The 27,148-nt window shown below is 36.0% G+C and overlaps 1 protein-coding gene across 50 annotated transcripts in view; it reads right to left on the reverse strand.

Annotated features, from left to right (window-relative positions):
• PTPRD (protein tyrosine phosphatase receptor type D) overlaps positions 1 to 27,148 on the reverse strand; it is a 2,065,421-nt gene that overhangs the window by 298,326 nt on the left and 1,739,947 nt on the right. The window lies entirely within an intron of this gene.

Genomic DNA, 27,148 nt, shown 5'->3' on the forward strand with positions numbered 1-27,148 from the left:
TGAAGAGTTTTTATAATGTGACATGAGAACAGTTATGATTCAATGATAAGCCACAAAAGCATCACACAAAATTATATATGAGGGACATAATAAAAATGCTCCCCCTCCCAAAATAAGACGTGAAAAATATGGTAAAACACTAAAGATGGTGGTATGGAAGAACTTATTTTAATTATTTTTTCTTCTTTACTTTTTTTTTCCTTGCACCCTTGAGATTTTTAAATTAGGTTAGAGTTGGACATTTTTAAAAAAACTTAAAAACACTTTACTTTTCCATTTTCTTTTTTATTTTCTTATCCCTATTACAAATTTTCTCTTCTCTCCTACTGTTGTTGAGTTATATGTCATTGAAAAATGGTTTTAAGTAACTATAGCTAACAATTATTTTGACAACAATCCCTAGATTCTAAGAAGGAGGAAAATAACAAAGTTCGTCACTGTTTGCTCATCACCACTATTTTATCTCCCTCCTGTTGCATGTTTCCAACATGATGTGCTCCTGTTGCCCTGACAATGCTTCCCAACTCTCATCTTGGTTTTACTGGAGTCAGAGAAGCCAGATTCCCATCTCAGTCAGTATTATGTATATGTATCATCTTGGGGGAAAGATTTGTTGGCTAACTTTTCTGTTTCTTAACTGTAAAAATATGAGATGTGAAATAAATTATTTTGCAGTGATCACTTCCAGTTTTAAGGTTTTCTAGCTTAGTGTAGTATTTCCACACTGAGGGAAGGGAAGGGCTAGAGAGGTAGAAAAACATTTTTGCAATGCTAGTGTTGGGAAATAAGTCTTTACTTCACCAGCAAATTCAGCTTATTGACAGTGGAACTGGTGGGAATGCAGGTCCTTGTTTGTTCAGCCATATTAGAAAAGAAGGTGGGCTGTAACAACCTGGCTATATGCGTGTATCACATCCTGCAGCATCTCTCTGGGTAGCTGTGCAAACTAGATAGTTACCAGAACTGTGGGAAGTACTTAAAATGATTTGAAATTGACTAACACTGAGAGGAATAAAAACAAAACAAACAAACAAAGAAACACTGTACAATTATGTCACTTTTGTGAAAACAAACAAACAAAAAGATATTAGAAATTTTTGTTTTCCATCCTGCTGTTGTAAACAACGCAAATTGATGATAACTACATACTTGTCAGCATCTGATATGGAAAATATAATTATGCAATTAAAATTCTTAGGAAACTGTCCTGAAAAAATAAAATGTATTGCATTGCTATATTAAATGCTACAATACTCCCATTTTCAGGACCCTTCCTGTTTAAAGCCCATAGCTGAAAACATTGTCAACCCTGGGAAAATATCACTTTTAACAACCCAGCTTCCTATTGAAGTTCTGTTTTAAAATTTCTTGCAAGAATATGTGAACGGGGTGAGTTGTATAAAATGACTATGTACTAATGAAAAATTAAACAGAATAAATGAAATACTAGAATGCAAGATGCTACTTTTATTATGCTGAAATTTTCTTTTTCTTTCTTTTTTTAAGGAATAGCATCATGTTTCTCATCCCAAAGAATGAAGGAAATTTGGGGATTTTGATAACCTGCAAATATGCAAAGTCTACCCAAGCAAGTACTTTCTAAATACTGGTGAATGGGACACTAAAAAGTCAAATTATTATTAAACATAGAAATCTTATTTCTATGGAAAGCAGGGAAGGCAAATTTCCATACACATGGGAAAGCGATGCGATTACCATTCCAATGTTCAGATATGTCTCTCATTTATCTTCATTTTCTGATCATACCTAGAAGTTTTCATGCTAATATTGACAAGTATAAGAATCTGCCAAAGACAAGACCACCAGATGCTACCATAAGGATTTTATTTTTGAAGATGAAGTCAAGTAATAAAATTAACTTATTGAACTGTGGAAAATTTATTAAAATAACCAGTTAGAATCTGTTTCAGATCTGGGACTGTTTTCCTAAATCCTACTAACTACCACTATAGTGACTCAGTATTCTTCACAAAGCATCCTGAAAATCGATCACACAACATTAAATAGAAAGGCACATCAAGAAGGGTTTGGTTTGGTTTTGTTTTAACGTAAAATATATTAGTCTTCACACTTACAAGAAAATCATGACTTCCTTGTGGGATCTGATAGCAATTTTTCTCCATTTGCCTACAAAATCTGAACCACAAAAAGGATAAACGCCATCATTCTACGATACAAAGTCAAGATTCTAGATAATATAGTAAAATCCTTTCAGTGAGCATGTTTGTTGCATAAATAATCATCTTGGCTGGTCAAACTCTAAGACTGAAGGTGGCAATGCTAGGCAGCCAGCCAAAGGGAACATATGAAGTAGAGAGAAGACTAAACTTAATAACTGCAACAAATGCTTGAGGCAAGTAAAAATCGTTATTCTCAGAGGGGTATAACGATACATAGCACCCATTTTCCCTTCTCTATATCCCAGCTTAATAAAGGACACTAAATGAATCTTCTGCTTTCCTTTGTCATAGACACTGCCCCAATTTAAGTCATGCTCTAAGGATGGGAAGAAAGAGAAGACAATCCAAGGAAAAGCATAAAAGAAAGACTTCTAAAACATCACAGAATAGTACAGCCTCAAGTCTGAATAATCAAAATCCCCAGGGTTATGTCATGAAACACAACCATCAATATTACACTTGGTCTAAGAAAAAAAAAAATGCCAAGAGTGTAAAAATGGAGAGAAAGACATTACAACTTTACAGTCATCAGTATTTAGATAAGGGCCCTTCTATTATTGTAGCTAACTGCCATTTTTTATTCCCTTAAAGCTGCCAGCACTGTGCTTTGCAAAATGCATTTCTGCTCAAGCTGGTTTTGACAAGTGAGGAGTATGACCTTTTATTAAACGAATGCCAGGCACTGCAGAGGTCGAATTACTGTTAAACCCAGAAAGTCTATTTTCTAAATGGAAAATAGAGAAGCTAAACATGTATATGAGTCAGAAAAGAGGCATGGCTGATATTCTAGAACGTGTCTGCCATGCTCACTTGCTATTTTCAAAGACTACATTCTCAGGATGCATTCACAGAGCAGATAGCAACTCCAGGAATCTAGTAGATTGTTGTTTCTTACACAGCTCAAGAGGAGGCACAGGCTGTTGATTCTTCTAAGAGGTTAGACTATTTCTTAAACTATAACCTGTGTACAGTAACTGGGCTTGTAATGATGGTAATATTTTGATACCATATTAGGTTTCAAGCTGCTAGGCTCTCTGAAGACAAGGTGATAAGTCAAATGAGCACTTCATTAAATTCAGGGGACAGAAACAACCAAGACCAGCAAACTTCCTTTGACCATGCTTAAGAAACTATTTACCAAGGATGAAATCCTCCCTTTAGTATATCACATTAAGTAGAGCTAGATATTAATGGGGTGAACCATTGAAATCTCCCAATAATATCCATGCCAGAAACAAATTTACAAGAATTTTTTAAAGGTTAAGAAGAAAACTCAGGTTTGCAGGAACTTGATTGGCCAACTGAGATTCACTTAAAACATATTCATAGAAGGGCCCACATGCTACAAAAGTGAAGAGAAGAAATGAGGGTGCCATTTGTCTAATTTAATTCTAATGAATAAGCTGCTTCTGCAGACATCAAGGAAATATGTCACATGGGGAACAAAACTAACAGCATGTAACTAATTGGCTTTGTTTTTCTTTTAGCTAATTAACTTTTCCTTAAATAGAGAGTTGAGTTTTTTTTAAAAGGGATATTTGTCATAATAATGGAGTTGAAATCTTGAAGAGGGAAGGTACATAATGCTATTAAATGATACTAAGGCAGAGGATGAGGAAATGTTTAGTAAGAATAGGTAGGTAGTCTTCTCTTTAGGCATTGGCTTCCTCCCTAAAAGATGACTGCAGAATTGATGAGTCTGTCAGCTTAGCCCATTTCTGTTCTTTCCTTTTCTGAAGTATCAGGGTGAGGGCTCTAAAGGAAAGGTCTGGAACGTGGCACTGGGTTTGGGGGAAAAATGCAGAGCACAGGAGGCAAGTTATGGGTGGTTCTAAGAATAAAGGCCCAATCTGTAGGTTTAGGGGGAGAAGACCTGATTCCGTGGCTTTTACATTCCCTTCCAGCCACAGAACACTGTATTGTCACAAACACAGAAAAGTGGCCAGAGTGTGTGTGGATGATGGATTTTATTATGATTCATTTGATGAATGAGTAGGATTATAGGGAGGAATATGTGCCTGATACAATGGTACAACTTCATGGGGACATGACAGAAGAGGGAGGTCCCAAGTTTGATGTATAATGTAAGGAGGGCCAGAATCGTGTCATAGACACCAGGCTGGACTGGTTTCTGTGGTAGATATTCTACATAAACTGGGGCCTGTGGGGACATCTATTCTATCACGTGGGATCTCAATAGAGCCACCTCTGACATCCATGGCCAGGACAGGCCTTCAAAGTGAGACTTTTTTTGAGTCATTTCCCTTTCTTTCTTTCTTTCTTTCTTTCTTTCTTTCTTTCTTTCTTTCTTTCTTTCTTTCTTTCTTTCTCTCTCTCTCTCTCTCTCTCTCTCTCTCTCTCTCTCTCTCTCTCTCTCTCTCTTTCTTTCTTTCTCTTCCTTTCTTTCTTTCTTTCTTTCCCCCCACCCCTCCCCTCCCCTCCCCCCTCTCTCCCTCCTCTCTCCCTCCCTCCTTTCTTTCTTTCTTTCCTTCTCTCTCTTTCCTTCCTTCCTTCCTTCTTTCCTTCCTTTCCCTCCCTCCCTCCCTCCCTCCCTCCCTCCCTCCCTCCCTTAATTAAAGTTTATTGGGGTGACAATGGTTAGTAAAGTTACATAGGTTTCAAGCATACAATTCTGTAATACATCATCTATATATCACATTGTGTGCTTAACATCCAGGGTCAGTTCTCCTTCCATCACCATATATTTGACCCCCTTTACCCATTTACCATCCCCCCTGCCCCCTTATCCTCTAGTAACCGTTAAACGGTTGTCTGTGTCTATGAGTTTTTGTTTGTCTCGTTCATTTGCTGCTTCCAGTTTTATATTTCACATACGATTGAAGTCATATGGTTCTCAACATTTTCTGTCTGACTTATTTCGTTTAGCATAATAATCTCAAGATCTATCCATGTTGTCGCGAATGGCACTATTTCATCTTTTCTTATGACAGAATAGTATTTCATTGTGTATATGTACCACATTTTCTTTATCCAATTATCTATTGAAGGACACTTTGGTTGATTCCATATCTTGCCACTGTAAATAAAGCTGCAATGAACATCAGAATACATATATCTTTATGGATAAATGTTTTCAGATTTTGGGGGTATATAGCCAAGAGAGGGATTGCTGGGTCATATGGTAATTCTATTCTTAATTTTCTGAAGAACCGCCACACTGCCTTCCATAGTGGCTGCACAAGTCTACATTCCCACCAACAGTGTGGAGGTTCCTTTTTCTCCACAGTCTCTCCAACACTTTTTACTATTTGTCTTGTTGATAATAGCCATTCTAACTGGTGTGAGATGATATCTCATTGTGGTTTTGATTTGCATTTCCCTAACAGCTAGTGAAGTTGAGCATTTTTTCATATATCTGTTGGCCATTTGTATGCCTTCTTGGGAGACGTGTCTGTTCATGTCCTCTGCTCATTTTTTTATTGGATTGTTTGTCTTTGTGTTGTTGAATTGTATGAGTTTCTTATATATTTATGATATTAGCCCCTTATCAGAGGCATTGCTTGCAAATATCTTCTCCTATTCAGTTGGTTGTCTCTTTGTTTTGTTGATGGTTTCTTTTACAGTGCAGAAGCTTTATAGTTTGAACTTGTTCTCAATGCTGGGACTTTATATCTAACTAGTTGAAAGATTACATAGCAGCATCCCCAAATCATTGCCTTGAAAACACACCATGACATCTGCCTTCCAATCCTATTGCTCTCACTAAGTTACCATTTCTGTTGGTGGGATTCCCACTCTCCCAAATGCCCAGCCTTGCAGCCTCGTCTCTGCTTTGTCTTTTGCTCCTTTGCCCCACTACCATTTAATTATTAAGTCCTGCTTCTGATAATGTCTCCTTTCACTTTTTTTCATATTCAATAACAATGGCTATGATTCTCTTTTTCAGCTGGACGTTAGAATTTCTTGTAAGACTGTAAAAAACACAGACATGCACACAACACAGAAACAACTATAGGTGCTTCGACCCCCACATCAGATAATCAGTGCATGGGGCTGTGTAATTAATTTCCAGATGATTCTAACATCACCCAGGATTAAAACTCACTGAATGATATCATGATATCTGTACCTTCCCACCCAGTCATCCTCACTTCAGGTTTTTATCACTATAATCAATATTATAGATCATCGTTGATCTTTCCTTTCCTTTCTATCCTTGTCTTTAAGTTTTGTTTCAATGCATCAGTGATTAAAGCTCTTTTCTATTCAAAACAAAACAAATAAGCAAGCATTAATAGCTTACTGCTGACAAATAAAATCAGAAATTTTGCTCAGCCTTGAGGATCTTTAAGGGCTGCTGCCAACCTATTTTCCAAATTTGTTTCTCCTATTTCCTGTCAAGTACCTAAAATTTCAGGTCTGAGTGCCCTGGTACATGCTAATCCCGTGCACAAATGCCTTTCCTCCCACTTTTGAATTTATACAATTTATTCATTTTTCACCCAATTAAAAATCTTGAAGCCTTCTTTGAACCTCCTAGCTTGATGAAATCTGATATTCTTTTAACTCTCTTAACACACTTTTTGTGTCTCTCTTATGAATTAGAACAGTCTGTATTATACTATATCTATGTTTTTCACAGTTATTTCTCGCGCTCCACATTAACAGAACCTTGGGAAAAGCGTTTATGATCTGGTCATTCTGAAGTCTCATGACTCCTAATCGCACCCAGCACATACTAGGTGTTCAATGCATATACATGGACTTGATCAAAGGCTCTCTAAGGCCCTATATAATCTAATCCTTGGCTACACACAGTTGAGTTTTTAGGATGGATAATAATGTTGTAAACATGATCACCATGCCTCTATTTGAATTGCATTTGCTTACAGCTTGATAAATTAATTATCTGCGGAATGTAAACATGATGTAATACACACTGACACTGCGAAACACTGACGTGACATGGTAGGAAACTAATGGATCCCAACCAGTCCCCAAATTGGCAAAATGGAGCGTAGCCAAATTGCAGATTCACGTGTCTACTGTAGGACTGAATTCAGACGAAGCACAATGTACTGCACTGGAACTCACCTCTTTTATGAATAACATTCCATCTCATTGTTATCACAAAGCTCTCCTTCTCTCTGCTTTTTTGGTGCTTTTTATTTTTTAACTAAAATGAGTGTATTATTCTGATTGTGAATACTTATTATACACAGATTAGAAAACAAAAACAAATTAAAAGGTATTTTAAAACACTAGTGCTGATCACCTTGATGAATAAGTTTTAAGAATTTTTTATGTCCTTTGAACATATAATATTTTTACAAAAAAGATTATACTGTATTATTTTATAATCCATATTTCTTAAAATATACTTTGAATATTTTGTCAATACATGTTTAAATTGAATACCATTTTTTATTATGCAGCATATATTAATAGATATATTTTCAATTACTGTTAAACATTAGGTTGTTTCAAAATTTTCAGTATTATAAAATATACTTCAATGACTTTTCTTGTAGTAATTACATCCTTGCACATATATGTAATCCCTACATGTGATTTGTTCCTACATGTAAAATTTTAATATATACGATGCATTCCTATATGCATAATTATTGGATTCAAATAAAACAACTATATGTTTTTAAGGCTTTTAACACATTTAAAAAATTATGCTAAAACAAGTCGTATATTTACAGCAGAAATATATATCAGAGTATCCAATTACCTAGACCACTGATAAAGCTTAAAATTATCACTTTATCACTGGCTAAATTTTTATCCTTTTTAGCTAAACAGGAAGGATGGAAAGTGGAGGTCAGAGAGTAATCAGTTTGAGGAAGAGACTAGAGAAATCCACCCCTCAAAAAAATTTCTATTTAAATACTCTTCAAATCCTGCCTTTTCTATTTCTCCTTGGGATAACAGAGTGTAAGGGAATTACTAACTGGTGAATATTTATAGACCAATGAAGAAAGAGGAAAAAAATAGAGAAAAAAAAATCTATAAAATGAAACCACTGAAAATAGTACTTAAATGCTATGGAAAATAATTTTTGGTTTAAAAAGGTCAATACATTCAAGTCCATTTTAATCTTTCAAATTATTTTTCAAAAATCTTGTAGAGATGAAATTTCATGTGAATGAGTCAGTTTACAGTAGTTAAATAAATTTCTAGTTTATCCTATTTCCAGATCTATTAATACCTGCATCATAAACACTTGTTTTACAGCAGTAAAAGTTTGTACGGTCTCACTACAATAACTTTTTATTTAACAGACAGACATGGGATATTATGACCAAAACAAACAATCTCGTACATTCACTGTGGCTGGGCCATAAAACTTCTCTAAACTATTGACAAGCTTAGTAAGAATGGCCATCTGTTTTGGTATAAGACACTCATAGTAACCACTGGTTTAGTGACATAAATTTCCAAAGGGCATGTCAGTGGTCTTGAATCACTCTTAGAAACAATCTGTGAAGCCATTCTTACCATTCCTTATACTAGTCATTCATTCTTAGTGAAAACATGGTATCAGTGGCACCACCATTTAGATATTCACCGAACATTTTCCACTTTAAACCTCCAGTTTACTTACTACCTATTTATGCATTCAAAACACACAGGAGATGCATCTGTTTCTGTTCAATAGAGCAATGAAGGCCCTTGCATTGAAACAGATGAAAAGTCATGCCATCTCCCAGGCTCATTCAGCAAGGATGTAGGCAAATGGCACAATATTTATTGCCTTTTTTTCATATTTCAAGTGTTAATATACTCACAAGACTGTTAAACACAGACACTACATTTGACAAAAAGAAAAGAGAAAAAAGAAAAAGAAACTCTACTGACCCGTTAGCATCTTTTTGTAGAGTTAGTTTTCAAAGCAGATTCATTTACATCATATTCACTGCTAATTTACTCATTAATCATAATTTATCACATTAGATGTGCTGATCATCATTAAAAGCAACAATTTATTCTTTATTCTAACTTGCTGCTTACCATGTACCTACAAAATGGATCACACAGGAAAGGTAATTGGCTTATTTGAAAAGGAACACAAGAACAGATATAATTGAAGTAGCAAAGAAAGAAAAAAGAGGAAAAAAAAAATCAAGAAATTTCCCCCCAATTTTATGTCACCAACCTCCAGAACATTGATCCTATCACTTCTGCTCTAAGAAATTTCCCACATATCAACTGTGTGAATTTTATTTTATCATTGTTTAAGAGGACCAGAAAGATGGGCTATATACTGGCTTTGGTTTAGACACCAGTACCAACCAGCTCCACAAAGTGAAGGTCTACTGATGTCACTGTAAGTGCTGAAAAGCTTTGAGCCAATATGAAGAGCTCTAACTCGTGTCTTCTAACAGAAGGGAGGTGTTACCACAACTGGCAAACGCCTGGATCATTTCTTGTAAGATAAATCCGTCTTCTAGGAATAAATTGACCATGATTTTTCATCTGTCAGTTTCACACTGCTACGTTAGCAAGGTAGCTAACATATTCCCAAGTAGCTATAACATGGCGAGGGTGTTTGGACACAAACCTGTGCAAACTTTAAGTGAGTCATAAAGCAGAGAAATGTATTAGTATTATCCTAAAAAAACCTTGTTTATAGACAAAATAGCATCTCTGTAGAGATGTTGTTTTGATATATTACAAAAAATGTTTTATCTAGAATAGAATATTGTGGAAAATGACCCCCCTGAGTTTTTATTACAAAAGCAAGGTTAATTAGAAAATAGAGGGTTGTATAATAAACGTGATACTATTTCCCAAAGTTCATAATTAATTTTATCTTCAAAATAAATATTATGATTTTTAAATGTTTTCAATTATGAAACACAATTATGAAAATCTTATTATTTAAAACTATCTCCATAGTACTCAATGTTTTATTTTAAGGGGTATTACCATTTATTAATAAATATGTAGATACATGATGGGTAAACAATGGAAAAGATAATATGCAAAATAAGTTTTAAAAATTTACTAACCTGTATACCAGTGGTTTTAGATTGAAATGATGAATTTAAAAAGTGTCTTTGAAAAATACCCAGCATTATTCACATTTGGACCAATACTCTGCTATAAATCATATTCTTCAAAAAAAAAAAAAATCATAATATTCTAAGTTTAAAACAGCTTATGTCATAGTTTTATCCTGTATCATATCTAGCATATTATAGGCATTCAATACCTTTTATTTTTTATTGTTTTTATTTTTTAATACCATATTTAATTTTTTTACTCAAATGATTAACTTGTGATATAAAGTAAAAGAAAATTAGTATAATTTTGTATTCCTCATAACTTGATTTTTAAATTCTTTTAAAACTCTTCTTTTATTTGATTCAGGTGTATAAAACAACATAATGATTAGACATTTATACACCTCACAAAATTTTTAAAGAAAGTACAATTATTTTGGTCATATGGATATTTTAGGTATGCATCTATGTCCTTCCACATATTTTCCACTAAACTTAGATTTTTTTATTTTTAATTCACTTCTCTATAGACCCAAAGCTCTAAGCCAAAAAGTATTTGGCAATGATTTATAGGATTCTAAATATTCTCATTTAATATTAGGTAATTATTAGAACCAAAAAATTTTTTAAATACGCATTTACTGGTATCTCTGCAACTGAACATATGTAGCAAGCAAAAGAATCACATTTATTTTACATATTAAATCCATGTTTTCTAAAATTGAATCAAACTTCTATAGTAGAGTCAAGAGAAATAATCTACATTCATACATGCATGTTGTTTATGGCAAAAGTGTTCCATAGATACCTCCCTGAGTTTAATCTTGCTAATCATGATTGATCTCTGCATTCTCAAAGAGTATCTTGTCACCCGCCCATTCTCAAATTCTACTCAGTGAGCTATTTGGGGTCATAAAAGATGGAAAGCATGACAACTGGTTCTATGCTGGGGTTGTGAAGTCATACACAAGCAAGTAATGATAATAATAGCTGATCACCCAGGGCCATGGACTGGCCCTGTCCACATAGAAAACTCAAGTTGACATTAATTGGATCTTGGCACAGACAGAATAGGGTACAATTCCTTGGTTTGCAGATGAAAATAAACCTTTAATAAAATGAGCCCTAGATGGAACAGAGTGTAATTCAATAACGTAATTCTCACTCTTTTTTTTAAAGCTACATCTCCATAAAATAACCTTATCAGCATTTCCATGACCGCATATTAAATCTGAGGAGGAAATGTCGCATTCTTGCTGCCTGTGAACTGAAACACATACACACTACAAATCTAGAAAGCCAACAAGAGCAGGAGGAAGGGCATTTTTTTTGTTTTTTTACCATCTTCATTGAAATCTGTGATGCCGGACAGTCCTTTTGTTCCCATTTTCCAAATAGTATCACATTAATTTACATTACTACCCATTTATCCTCTCTTATAAGATAACTGGGGTAATACTTGAACGTACAGACATCAGGTAACACCACTCAAATATTCTGGAAACATTTCCGCGTTGGATTCATTTTTAAATATCAAGTCTCTAATTTGTATCCCTGGGCAGTGCAGACCCTGGTACCAGCTCATTTCAGTGCAGATTATGCATGCTTTTCTAGAGAAACACATTATCTGAGCCCTAGGAACATGGGAGGCATTCCAAAACAGCATAGACAGTGAAGACCTGTATTGGCTAACTGACTTTTCCCCCCTATTCTTTAATTTACAGCTCAGGGTATTAAGTAAGAAAACAAAGGGTTTTCTCACACAGAAATAACCTTTCTGAAAAACCTGCAAACGAGATTTTAATTATACGATTCACCAATATAGACACATGGAGAAATAAACTTAAACATTTCTTTCTTTCTTTCTTTCTTTCTTTCTTTCTTTCTTTCTTTCTTTCTTTCTTTCTTTCTTTCTTTCTTTCTTTCTTTCTTTCTTTCTCTCTCTCTCTCTCTCTCTCTCTCTCTCTCTCTCTCTCTCTCTCTCTCTCTCTTACTCTCTCTTCTTTTTCTAATTTAACTCTTACAGGCAACATCATAGCAATTTGAGTTGGTTTTGTGACAAATTATTAGGACACTTATTTTAGAAGAAAAATCAACCAATAATTACTGCCCTGGCACATGGCTATTGTTCGGAGCATCAACAGAAGCTGTGGCTGACAGCTGATGGGCCCAGCCCCCTGCTATCCTTAGAACACATTTGCAGATCCCCAAGCCCTCTTGCCAGACTGAGGCATGCTGTAGCCATTCTTGCCATCCAACAGGGCTGCACTGACCATCTTATGCTGCACACAATAAAATGATACCGTTGTAGGACCTCCTGTAAGGTTGGACCTAGCTTTAGATGCTAAAAATACTGTTTTAGTAATTAACAATTCCAATTGTGCAGTAACACTGGCCTTTGTGCACCATTTCAAAATATCCATGTGTAACCCTATGCACTTGGCAGTTTTCGACACATGCCCCCAAGAGTGACCACAGATCATTAGGAAGGGAAGAAAATCCTTTCCTTGTACTGTTGTAACAGGAGCATTTGTGAACATACGCCAAGCCACATATGTGAGAATCTGGATGAACTTAATCTTCCAGAATTAGAAACGGGTACTGTACATGATCCTGGGATAAGCCTTTACTCAGTACCAAAAGGAAAAGACAAAACCTCCAGGATGCCAAAAGTGGAGCAGTGGATGCTACCTCTTTCCCTGAATCATTATATAACCTAGTCATAGTCGCTAATTTAATCAAAGGAAACATTGTTTTAAAGCTCCTTGCAGCACCTTTGTCCAATTTTGCTGACTGAAGTTTTTGGTACCCCAGTGAGAGTTAAAGCTGCTTTTTTGAGGATCTAAAAATGCCATAAAAGTAGATCTCCTTTCAAGGCTGATGCTTCAGAGGGAAAAACACAAAAGAGGAACCTAAAGGGATGGACTGCAATTAATAATTGAATATGTGTCGGCTACACCATTCACTAAATAAATGGCCTTTGGAGTTGTCCAAGTGTCTTTCTGAGGCAAAATAAGCTATCTAGAAAGACAAAACCAGTGTTTAGAATCTGCAAAGCAAAACAGTCACAACACTTACACTTAAGAGACTGAACTAAATGAAAAGCATTTGGGAATATAGTCTTTTTTTTTTTTTTTTTTTTTTTTTTTAATGGTTAAAGTAAACCTTTCCCTCCTTCACTACCCCGCCAGGATTCTAATCATTGAACCAGTGCCTTAAAGGCCCAGTGCATTCCCACACACAACGCCTTAAGGATCCCCCAATAGTTCTGTAGGCCGCCATCCTCCCTTCCCATGCTGAATGGTTCAACCTCGCCTGAGAAATCACAGCACTGTAAGCGCTAGTGCCATTGCAAATTCATGATCCACAGCCTCAACAGGTCACCTATCAATCATCCTCCCATCCTTCACCACTTTCCAGAAGTCTGCCCTGCACTGACCTCTCACCTCCAAGAGATTGATGCTCTGGCCTCCCACTTCATCAGATGAAAATGATGCCATCAAGCGTGAAGTGGATGGCAGCGCATCCTATCCACTGTGTAAGAACTCCTCATTTGGAAACAAATCTTCCCTTGAGTTTATTCTGTTCTACACCAGTTGCCGCACTTGTGTCCTTGATCCCCCTCTCACCATCTTGGGCACTTTGCTGCATCAATGGTCCCACCGCTATTGACAATCATCTCCCTCACTCCCTGTCTAACGGCTCCTCCCCCTTAGAACAGGGGAATGTGTCAGCCTCACAACTGACATTTGGGGTTAGATTACTCTTTTTTTGGGGAGCTATCCTGTGCATTGCAGGAGTTTAGCAGCACTCTTGGCCTCTCTGAATTAGATGCCAGTAAACACCATCTCCCCCTCGTTGTGATAAGGAAACATTGCCAAATGTCCCCGGGAGGACATTCTACGTTTTAGCACCAAAAGTGTTGCATCCCAGAAATCCCCACAGTTCCTGGCACACCAGGAAGGTTGGTCCCCCTAACTTAGATATCGCCAAGGCAGCTAGCCCCTACTCTATACTACTCTGCTCCTCTTAAATATCCCTTCTGCTGCACATTTCACACTGCTTGTCAGGGCTTTCACACTGCTTGTCAGGGCTTGTTCCTCTTCCCTCTCTCTTGCTAGACTGGGCGACAGCAAAAGTCATGACCTGTGGTAGGCAATTCTCTAATATTATAACTCTAACCAAGAAGCATGCCTTAACTGAATTTCCTGAATTGCCAATGACTTCTCAAGATTTAAGCTTATCTGCTTTGTATAAGAACTTATTTTGATTAAAACTAAAATGCAGGAAAAAGAAACATATATGAATTAGATACCTGCTTACACATTTTTTGAGGAATTATTTAACTGTTATAATCTATGAATATATGTAAAAATCTATACAAAAATTATATACCTTCTATCGAATTCAAACACTGTCAGAAATTTAGATATGTTTTCACTTCGTCATAAGCACTAAGGGTTGTAATGAAGAAAAAGTACCTTACTGAAACAACCCATAATCATCCGTGGTAAAAATAAACTTTACACATGAATATGGTAATAGATTTCCCTTCCTATGTACTTAAACCCATCCTTGGATTTTAGCCATGAGGATGGGAATATTATTCAAGACCATTAACTTGCCAGGTCTGCACTGGCTTTTCAAGTTGATCCTAATGTGTGATATTATTAGTTTTCTTTTTCTTTTTCTTTTTCTTTTTTTCTCTGTTAGAATTTCCCCCCTGGTATCGTAATCAATCTTTCTGGCAAGTTTTTGGATTTTTTAAAAGCAAAATAATTTCACATGTTAACACATAGGACAACATGTATTTATTCAAGATCCCTAAGCATAGCTTAGAAATGTAACTGAAATTAGATTAATAATAAGCAAACAATGAGAATAAAATTAAATGATTAATAGTCAAAAAAAAGAAAAAAGAAAAATCAAGTAAGGAAAGATGAGAATATATTTATCACAAAGTGATAAATTCAGCCTAGTTGAAAAAATACTCAAATCAATGGTTATCCAGAAATACCTGAAAGGTTTTGTATATAAAAAGCTTCCACATGTGCTCATTTTTCTCAAACAATTAAGTAATCCACAAATGCAATCTCTGCTTCCCTCCCCTTCCTCTGTGGAAAATTTTATTTTACAACTATGAGTAGAATATATACTTTGATGGCAGAAAGGTTGATGTCATCTTTTTTTTTGGCAGAATTTATTGTAAGTTAGGGTTAAAATAGCAAAGCACTCAACAACACAATTTCCTTTAAGTGAACAGTGGCCCTTCATCCCCCAAATTACAAAAAGTATTTTCCAGAAAGAATGTGCCATGTTTTACCTACTTTAGATGCTGAACATCTAAACTTTACATTTTAGGGAATAATGATATGCATATGAACACACGCATATAAAAACATAAAGGGGATTAAAAAACTTTGAAACAGTTAATGATGAATGAGCAGATATATAGTCATCACCAAATGGCTCCCAAAATGCCATATATAAAAACTTTTTTATAATCTTCACATTTCTTATATTCCCTGGAGCATGGCATTCTTCATTCCCACCTCCTTAATTTTTTTTCCTTCTTTAAATATCTGTTTCACCCATTTTTTTATATTATCACATCATTGCCAGACTTTGGTTATCTCTGGATTCATTTTTATTAAAATAGACTCTTTTATTAAAATAGTCTTCCCAAACTCTCCCTATCCATTTAACTGACAGAGCTGTTCAACGAAAGCTCAATGCAATTAGGCCATGATCCTGCTAAAGAATCTTCAATGGCTCCCTATGATTAACTACTTAGTATAGGGCAGAAAGCTCTGTTGAAAGAATTAACTAAACTTACCAGACAAGACCCTGAATGTAGGATCCCTGACTTAAGTGACAGGACCTCGACTCTCACTACCCACAAAGATGTCAGACTCATAGATTTTTTTTTGGAAAATATTATAATTTCATAACATTCTATTTCAAAATACTGCCCACAGACACCTGGAAAAGAATCACCTTTGGTTGCCTGTTAAAAATGAGTATTCTGTGTCCCTGTCAAGACATAAATTACAATGTCAGAGTAAGGCCTGGGAATCTGTGTCACTAATGTCCTGAACTGATGATCTGTAAGCATGTTAAAGTATGTGTGCTAAGGCTAGTCCCCTGTTCTGAAATAATTTTGTCAAAACACCTGCTTCTTGTCAGCCTATAGCCCTCTTCAAGGACATATTGAATGCCCTTGCCTGGATGACACCTTTTCTGATCCCTAAGTATGTTTTCTAGGGACTTTGAACTCCTTTATCACTGTTTGACCTTTCTCCTGGCTAGAGGCAGATTTGCCTTGACCTTAGGGAAGTGTTAGCTTCTGGGCCCTTCACTTGCATAGGTCCCACGTGTCACACTGGCAAGGTCAAAGGCTTTGCAATATTTGGAGTATTAAGGTATTTCACTCCCAATTGCTTTCACACCACTCATAACTCCCTTCATGCAGAGTAGTGTTAGAGGTGATTTTGGGGATCCAGTCAGGGAAGTCGAATTAGAATACATTCAGTTTGGATTTAGAATATATTAATGTGGTTCACAGTTCAATTGTCACTGGCCGTCTGGTACAGGGACGGTTTCTTCACTTGCTTTACCAACTCAACCAACTCTTTCTCTGACAATGCCAGTGACAAACTGGTTGATCTTTGTCATAATTTCAAAGAGTATTATGACCTGTCACTGTGCAAGAAAACTGGAATACCCTGGAATCTTAAAGTTTTATATCACAGATATTGTCACATTACAAATGAAAAGTTGTAAAGCTGACTAAAAGTTTCTGAACTATCAATTTAAAAAAAATACAAATTTTTACAAACATTGCTATAGGGATGACTGAACTATATTTTTATTCTCCATTTGGAAAATGACATCACAAAATTGCCATGAGGAAGAAATGAAAGATTATAACTGAAAAAAAGGAAATGATTTTATAGGTGTGGCAGGGAGCTAATAAATATTCTATATATTTTTCTAGAGTCTCATGGTATTCGCCAGTTTTCCAAAATTTATAAATTATGGTTTATTTTATCATTCTAAGTTACTATGATTTGTAGACACTAATAGTGCATTTATAATTTTAAATTCTTTTTCTGAAAGAGAGCCCACCAAGTTAAAAGAGCTTAGGGCCTCCAAACTCTAGATCCACTCTTGATCTTGGTCCTAAAAATGATCTGCATGATATCAAATTATGTGCCCTAATCTCATCTCTCCCCCAAAACTACATATTGTAGAATGGAGGGCACACCCTTACTATAACTTATATTCCCTGAAGAAATGAGCAGGAAACAAGAAAAAAAAAAAGAAAAGAAAGGTACACAGTAGTCTCTCATTAAAGGTCTACTGCAGTGAACTGATTCATGTCCATGATTATGCCAATTTGTAGATTTTACTTCAGATTATTTCTTGTAATAATATTTGGCACCCTCTGATAGTAGTTTAGAATAAATTCTCAGTGTCTTTCTAAATTTAACAGATTCATTTTTCCTTGGCCAAATGCTTAGCAACAAAATATTATTTGTCTTTTTTAATTAATTATGTATGGAAAACGTGCTTTTTTCCCCTCCTTTTTTTTCTTTCATCTTGCCTCTAAATATATGAATCAAAAGAATAATGCAGAAAATATAAAAATTGAATGGATTGTTCCAGTTTATTTGGGACCCTGGCATGTTGCCTCATTCCACATAAGGGAATACCCATAAATAATATGTGTAGTAGTAGAGTTATAAGAATTAAATCTCTACAAGGACTGATGTTTTTCTTATGCCTACTATTATGGATGTTTATATATATCAAATAATCTAATTTAGTTTTTTAAAAAATCCTTACTGTTATTTGCAATAAATGTCCAATATTTGGTAAATCTTCTGGTGCTATGTGAAAACCAGTGTGGGTCCCCTCAATAGCACTCACATTGTGTCCTATTCAATTACTCTGACCTTTCCCATTAAGAAATTTTTTCCCAGATAATGTACCAAGAGCCTCCCTGAGTAGTTTTTAATAAGTCAACTATTACGAAAGACATCTTTCTATTAATATCAGTAGCCAATACAAGTTTATTAAAAAAATGATTTCAGCATTTTCTCTAAATGGTCTGGATTCTCTCATATGTATCTGCCAAGTTCCATAAAGTGATGTGCATTTGGCTCCACAATTAATTTCGCAATTTTCTTTAACATCTGGATAAAAGCACATTTGAAGAAGAGAGAGATGATGACAAGTCAGAAATTAATCTTTTTTTGTATCTAAATGGAAACACTGCCCTCGTTACAAAGGATGAGGTAGTCTCTGCTGCTACCACTGGAGAATACATCCTTCACGGAGATTTGAACGTCCAAGCCCTTCTTTGCTACTCTATTACTGATATCCAAAATGGCCAACACAAATAAAATTGCAACAGCGCTCTACACAATTAACTAAAATGCTAATTACCCTTCAGAATCCAGCTTTATTGCCAACTTTTACATAGCGTCTGCAATAATTATTCATGAACTGATTATTTTCTCTGCAGGCCTTTTGCTTCCTTCAGGCATACAAAGCTTTGCATTTATTCTCATCTTTCAGCAATTTCAAAAGAGGAAACTGGAAAAAGATATAAGAGACAAACCAAGATGGAATAACTCTATCTTATTTAGCCACCTTTAACAAAAGTTTGATTGACGGAGACAGCCCACTAAATAACTGATATGGTACTGAGGAAATACTAGGAATTTTTTTTTTTTATGGCTATAAGACCGGGTCAGGTCTTAGAGCTGAACTCTATCTGGACCAGGGTTGATCTGTTGCTCAGACCCTAGGCCTGAGCCCTCGGCCCTAATAGCTTTCTGTGCAGCTCTTAGCTCACCGGAAGTCAGCAGGAACCACATCCACTCTGTAAGCCTGCAGCACAATGAACCACAAAGTCAAGGACATTGAGGAGAAGGCACAATGACGTGGCCAGGTATTCCCAGATGCGGAAGATTGTGAACCTTCACACTTCTGTCGAAACTTTAGTTCCTCTTTCATCCTTAGTAGATTGTGATTTATCTTTCATTTTTATTTATAACCTTATCATACTGATTCTTACCACTGTTCTTAGCTTATTGTCGTCTTTTTTTTTTTTTTTACTATATGTATTCTTAGGTTTTAAAAAATATATTATCTTCTGCCCAGGCATACTGCAGATTATGCATGTTTTGCTGTCTAATTATGTTTTAAACTTTAAGTCTCATTGCTTCGTAATTTAAATTCAATTTCGAGAGCTAGGATTTTTCTTCTTCCAGATAATTTTCCTACTTTCGAGTTTCACTGTTTTCATTATAACCAGTTCTTGTAATACGCAGTCAGTTTGGGAGCTATTTTGAGGATATCTTTGGGGTTGGCACACGAAAGGCCTTATCAAAATTACTATATCAATATATACATCAGCCTTTTACTAATGAATCACAAAAAAATAAAAGGGAGGAGGGGGAAAGGAAACAAAGGATTCATATTTATTAAGCCACTACTATGTCCCATGAACGCATCATAGGATTCATGGACTTCAGCACATTTGACCTTCACTACAGTCCTATGACGTATGAGAAAGGTGAGACTATAAATAAATTGTCCATCAAGTTAATCCTGGCTTATACTTTGAAACAACAAGATAGTCATGGTTGCAATTAGTTTGCATCCAAACACTAACAGTTTCCCTTACCAGTGCACAACAGCTTTGACTGACTTAACGTCAGGAAAACAAATCTCAGGAACATCACCTCGGATACTATGACTTTTCTGACCTGAGGACCAAGCAAGATACACTTGAAATACTGAGTGATTTTAGTAAAGGACTGTATACTATAAAATAATATGCTGAGCTTGTTCAGCAGTCTTCTAGACTGCCTTTTCATAATCTATAACGCACAGGGTACACTTTTTTTAACCCATTTAAATCCACTGAAGGCAAGATGGTTCATTTAAAAGAAGAGAGCAATGCCCAGGTTTGGAGTCTCTCAACTGCCTCCAGAGAAATAAAGGCCCTTTAATCAAAACCCACAGTACATTTGCAAGTTTGGTGAGAATAAGCCACATGAAACCAAGCAAGATTCCCACAGGCACACACAACCGAGAATCCACTGTGCTTTTATAAGTGGCTTACAGACAGTTAAGTTGCAACTTTTTTTTTTTTTTTGGCTCCATGAAGACCGTTTCATCAAAACAAATCATCTAAATATTAATTTTATTAACATCCACTATGTTATAAATTTCCATTTGAGAAAGACTTCCATAATGAGAATCATCAATGACCTGCTTTTCTGAAGAAACAATTGACAACTGAAAAAAATACATATTTATCTTGAACTAAAATGACATCTTTTTAAAACTAGATCCTCATGAGGAAAAAATGTCATATTGTAATCTCCATAGTTTTAAAACGAATTCACCATGATAAGTAAGAAAATTAATAAATAAATCAGTCTAGAAATGTGTTAATGCTATCTAATAAAGTTCAAAGAGGAAAACAAAAATATTCAGTTTCAAGCCTCCATACTACTACTCATGCCATCCCCTCTACTTATATATTTTCTGTTCCTCTCTATTTGTTGACTAATAGAACCTAAATTTTTATATGAGGTGTGATTTACAAGTTAAAATATATTTAAATAGGATAAAATGAAGAAAGATGGGAGGAAGGTTTCAATCAAAGCAAAAACAGTGGAGAATGAAAGTGCATGAGTTTTAAGGAGAATGGCAAAGTCAACCTGAGTGGTTGGAGCATGAAATGGAAATACGTATATGAAGGGACAATGGAAGATGGGATCAGAAGAAAGAATGAGAGCTATGCTCATTGTTCACCCTCTGGCAAAGTCTGCAAGGGATGTAATTAGATGCTACATGATCCAGTTGTTTCCAAGTAATGACTTTTTCGTCCAGAAAATAGATACTTTATTCATTGTAATTGATTGGATATTCTTTCTCAATACTTTAAAAGTTACCAAGAAAGCCAGTCACTGGTCAGCCATGTGGATTTACTGCATACAGTAAAAGCTCTCAAAAGAGAGGAGACAGAAGAAGGTCAAAAAAGGCAGAGATAAAGGGAATTGTGTCATCCTTTGTAGCAGGTATTTCTGAACAAAGAGCGTCAGAATCGTTCTGACTCAAGAATCATCTTCCCATTTTTGTAGCCATGCCTTTGGAGGTTCTGAACAGACTTGAAAAATAAATTTTTTCCAGAGAGTGTTGAGACATTTTGGCTGTAAGAATCTTAGGAGACTATATCGGCCAGATGGTGGCTACCATGCCAGAGTAGTCATGCAATGTTCCAACTCAAACTGACTTAAGACAGGAAAACTTTCACATATATTTTAGAGCCAAAATATTACAATATCCCATCAAGACTATGCCAAATTCCACCCTTTGCTATCACTAGGACAATCATCACTTTTAAAAAAATACTAAATAAAAACCAGCTGAGAAGAAAGGTTTCTAATCCTCTCCATCCAAGGATATGTTTCCTAAAATTTCAATCTCTTCTAACTTATTTGCAAAATATTCTGAAGAAGCAAGTTATCTAAACTTTAAACATCCAAGATTCCTATCTGTGGGGTCTGAGGCCAAAAGAATAGAGAGTAATTATTGAGGAAGTAAATAAAGGAAGTAAAACCCATAAATCAAACATGGGACTGTTCATAGTCATTTCATTTTAAGGGGATTTGAATAACAACAAAGGAGAACTTCAAGTTTGAAACTTTTCTACCTAAGTTATCACATGTTACAATTAATATCAATCTTCTCTAGGATTACTAAAACAATTTTTCTTCAATTATCACGATAGAGTTTAAGGAAGAGTATTCTGATGGCATTATAAAGGAAGATTTTAGCAGTGAAAAATGAATGTAGAAAGAGACCAGTAGGATAACATAATAGGAACAAAAATTTTCAAAATAATATCATCTAAATTGGTGGAAACATCTTGTGCTCCTCAGGTATTCAAATGTCTAACATAGTCATCATTTCCTAATGAATCATGGATACGTTGTTCAGAAATGATTTTCTAGAAAAGCTCACATACCCATACTTAAGTTTCCCCAAATGTTAACGATGCTTGATTGAAATCTTTCTAAAATGTAACATACACTTGCCCCTTTATTAGGAACTACCAAAATGAACTTAACGTATCTTTACAGTTTAAGGTCATCGTTGTGAACTCCCACTTACATGAGGTACAATGATACAGGTCTATGTCTACTTTTCAGTTTTCTGTCATACAATTAATGACAGTGTTCACTTTTCTTGCATTTGCACAGACAGGTATCTCCTTCTTTCCCTGACGTCAAGTTTGCAGTGTGGAAACTATACCAGACAGAGTGGGGAGCCAGGTAACTGAAGAAAAGGATGCTGAACAAGAATCAATAACCTAAACGCAACTAAAGGGAGTTTAGTTTTACTCTGCAAATAACTAAAGGCTATGTATAGGGTTATGTTTTGTTTGTTTTATTTTTCTCCTTTTGATAATCTGTGACTCAGGTCATAGCAAAGCTCTTGCGGGTGAAGCCCACTGGTGGCAAATGGCTGGGTCAGATTCATTAAGAAAGATAATATCTATCTAAACTGTTTGAGCTTCATAAAAAGCTGTTTCCCACAGTCCTGTCTCCTGTTACAGGTATGCTTTCTTGGATTCTGAACCTTGGCTTTCATTTTCAGCTTTGTCTCTGGCATTCTCCCCCAGCTGGCTTACAGCCTCTCCTTGAACTTTAGATTTTGACCCTGGCTGACTGCCCTGATTCTACCTCTGAGACCACAAACTGAACTGGACTTGTTCCTTCTTCAGCAATGACCTAACACACCCTGTACTTGGTCCTTCTAAGTCCTACATTGTGTCAGAAGCAACAGTTAAAAAACAAACCTTTAACCAGGTAGGATTTTATACGCAATTACTCTTGGCTTTCAACTTATTCCTTACCTTCTTAAGTCTAACTCTTCACATCATCTTAGAAGATCTTCCCTAACTTTCACAGCTGTCCTGGATAGTAGCTGCAGTGAGCAACATGATTCTCTGAAAACTAACCTTCATGGATCTTCACGTTCACCGAATCCCACCATATTTATCACTTAACTGATATTTACAAACACATGCAAGCACTCTGGTTATGAAGGATGTTAATATTATTTCCTTTACACAGATGACGTTACAGGCTTGTTGTTTTCAGAGTCACACAATTTTGTAGCTGTGGAGCAGAGTCTCAAATTCAGATTTTGTCTACAAATTCCCTGCCCTTTATAGTAAACCAGGCCCCCACAAGCTGAGGAGACAAACATGTTCTGGACGTAAAGACCTACCTCACTATTTTGTGTTCTTGGGCCCAGTTCCAATGGGTGCATATTGGTGGGGAGGTGGGACTTCCACACACACTACTAAGCAGTTTTTGGGATACCAGCAGAGTGTTCAAGATTTCGTCTCTATTCTGACACTTTCAACCTGGAGATAATGTCATATTCCACTTCAGTTGATACCTGGGCTTATGACCAACTGGCTTTAAGTCAGAGGCTCCCATAATACCTTCCTTGGGTTCCATTAATTTGCCAGAGTAGCTCATAGAACTCAGGAAACCCATTTACTTACTAGATCTCCAGTTTATCAGAAAAGAGTATAACTCAGGAACAGCCAGACTAAAGACATGTACAAGAAAGGTATGGGAAAAGGGTTTGGAGCTTCCATGCCCTCTCCAGGGCACCATTTTCCCAGCACCTCCAAGGGTTCACTAACTCAGAAACTTTCTGAACCCTGTCCTTTGAGTTTCGTGGAGGCTTCATTACAGAAATATGATTGATGAAACCATCGGTGATTGATGCCACATCCAGCTCCTCTTCCCTTCCAGGAAGTCAGGTGCCGACTGAAAATTCTAAGCCTCCAATTACTAGGTTGACTCCACTGGCAACCAGCACTCATTCTTAGGTGAGGTTCCAATGTCACCTCAATAACATAACAAAAGATACCTTCCTTGCTTTCAGCACTTAGGAAATTCCACGTGCTTAGGGAGCTCAGTGACAGAAACAGGGATGAAAGTCAAACATAGTTTCTTACTGTAGATCACAAGATCACACTAACCATAAAACATGTGAGGCTACTAAGGAGAATCACACCTCAGTAAAATCTTTAGAGAGAATTCTTAAGGAGAACTCTTTTTCTATCATGCTCAGTCTCAGTTCAGTCCAGGAATTTGATTCACTGTTGTCAATTACATTGAAAGGAACTCAAATATTCAAAATCAGTCTCTTATTTCTCATTACACACGAACAACACAGAAAGTCTCATTTACAATGTAGACATGTCCAGGTCTAGGATAAAGACTATTATTCCTAACTTATTGAGTTATTAGAATGTAACATTGTATTTTTAAGAAAAAAAAAATTAAAGTTTAGGAACAATATAAGTGTTATAAAATGTTTATAAAGAAATAAAAAGTTCACTTGAAAGTTTAACAAAAGCATGAAAAAATGTACTATCATTTGTTAAATAGAGAAAATCATACAAATGGCAGTAATTTTATGCCACTTATTCTTAATATCTTAACTTTTAAATATTTTGCGTATGATACAATAAAAATAAGAGCAAAGCAGACAGAAAAAAAAATGGCAATGCCAGCAGTAATTATACCCTATTATTACTCTGCCATATGTTAAGTAAAAGTGGGATAGAAATGTTGATTCATGCTCTCACAGTTATTTCAGTGTTTATAGTTTGTTTCTCCAACCACAAGCACTTACTGAGTAGTTATGACCCACGCAGTTACAGTAGAGTAAAAACGAATGATTTCCTGTGGTTAATTCTAAAACGTCACAGTATTTTGTATGTGGCAATTAATTATAAACGTGGTCTACAATATGATCTACTTAAAAGCCTAAAGTAGAACAATAATTTATGAAGATTACATTCAATTTACACAGATAAGGAGATGCCCAGTCGTGATTGGTCCTTCAGTTATGTAAATGTATATCAACTTCACTGAAGAGGGTGCAAACTCTCAATCCAAGAGGAGAACCAAACTCAGCCATAATATGTGTTGTTTGGGTGTGAGGAGATGGGACGGTATGAGGTAAAAATAAAAGAGTCAGACTCCAAGAATGAGGAGACTAGAGAAGCCCTGGAGAAGAATATCAATGTGGGGATCAGGAAACCTGGAACTGAACTGCAACGGCAACCAACTGTAGCCCAAATCCAGAAATAAATAAAGCAAGAGAAGATAACAGGTGTCAGCTTCAGTGTTGGCTCCAACTGATGCTGCAGCATTTGGAGGCTGGAACAAGCCCCAGCTGTACTAAAGACAGCATTACTCTTCTTAAACCCCACCCATGCACTCGCCTTTTCAATTCTTCCTGACTCTGCTTTAGTGTGTTCATGGCATGATCTGGGGGTGACAGGAAGGAGACAACATACCTCTCTAGCCCTTTTGTACTCACAGTTGTTATCTACAATTGCAGACAACTCTCCAGGGCTCTGAACCAGTTTGGGAGACACAGACAAGTTTCATTCTGTTGCTTTCCTCCATCCCTTACCCCCAATGCTCATTAGGCTTCCACCTCTTACTTTCTCATGCCCAGCAGCATGGCTGACTTTGTTGCTAGTTCGGGACTGCAAAAGGTAAAAGAAAGACTCACAGGGCAAAGATTAATATTAAGGAAATTCAAAATTCAATTAATTACATTTTTCTACAAACTAGGAAAATAGTATTATTATTGACTGTCAAGGGCAGAAAATTCTGTCCAATTTGTCATTGTGAAAGCACAGCTATCACTATAATAGTATATTCAAGATGTGAAGGTAGTATATTTGCTTAAATGGAATAAAAATAGTAACTAAACATGGTGTTGATGTCACAATAAAATCCTTAAAAATAAATAAATAAATACATAGGGGAAAATACCCCCAGGATTCTTGTAGGTTCCTGCTCTAAGAGTCACTTTCTGATATTTCACACTCCTTATAACTCGTTCCAGATGTCATGGCCAAATGATATTTCCCCCAGTACTTTCATTATCTTTTCTATATGGCCAGGATCTTAATTTTTATTCTAACCAACATCGTCTAGAGACTGAACACCGGAACACTGTACAAAACCAGTCTGCTTTTTAACCACTCCAAGCTTTTCTCTGGAAACTTGAAGAGATTCAAATATTTGCAACCATTAGCAAAAGAATCCATTTGAGATTCACATGCACATCTGAAACTTGTCTTAATAAGCCTTAAAAACAAAAAAAGAAAGACCCTATATTCCATTCAATCCCATTTCTAGTTACCATAGGGTGCACCTGTCTACTCATCTGAACCATATCACCAACACTTATCACAATGCAAGACATTCTCGGTGAATAAGGGTATTTTCTTACAGAGAATGTAGCTGTGTCGGTGTTGGCCACCTTTGCTTCACTGAAATCACTGTGTTAAGCATATGTGTACAGATATGAGGCAGGTATTGTCCCTCAGCTCAAAGGGCTCAACAAGAAGCTTCTATATGCAACTGGGGTCCCATATGTGCAGGCTCAGCCAAGCCTCATGAAAGCTGTACCTGGCAATCCATTTGTATATTCCTGGTGGACAAAACCACTAGGTCACACACTTCAGGAGAGCTCTGGTATTAACAGTACATAATCCCCCTAAATGCATGTTGACTGAAATATAATCACAACATCACATTGTACATTTCCCACACTACACTATCCCAGGATACAGTCAGAAGCTGCTTTGTGATATTTCCCTACTCATATTCACATATAAATATAAATATGTACAGTTTTCACAGGTTTCCACTAAATTTTAAATGAAATCTCTTGTGACTCATGGTTCTATCACAAAAAGGTGCATTTCAGCTGAATGAGGGGGAAATTAACTGGACAACTTCTAACAATAACGGAACACTGAAGTCATAATTCAATAGGCATAGTGTGGGAAATTTTTACTGTTTGTATTGAATGATTAGGTAGAATACAAAA

This window comes from Rhinolophus sinicus, chromosome 16 (assembly GCF_057876585.1).
Source record: "Rhinolophus sinicus isolate RSI-liver-muscle chromosome 16, RSI-T2T, whole genome shotgun sequence".
NCBI lineage: Eukaryota > Metazoa > Chordata > Mammalia > Chiroptera > Rhinolophidae > Rhinolophus > Rhinolophus sinicus.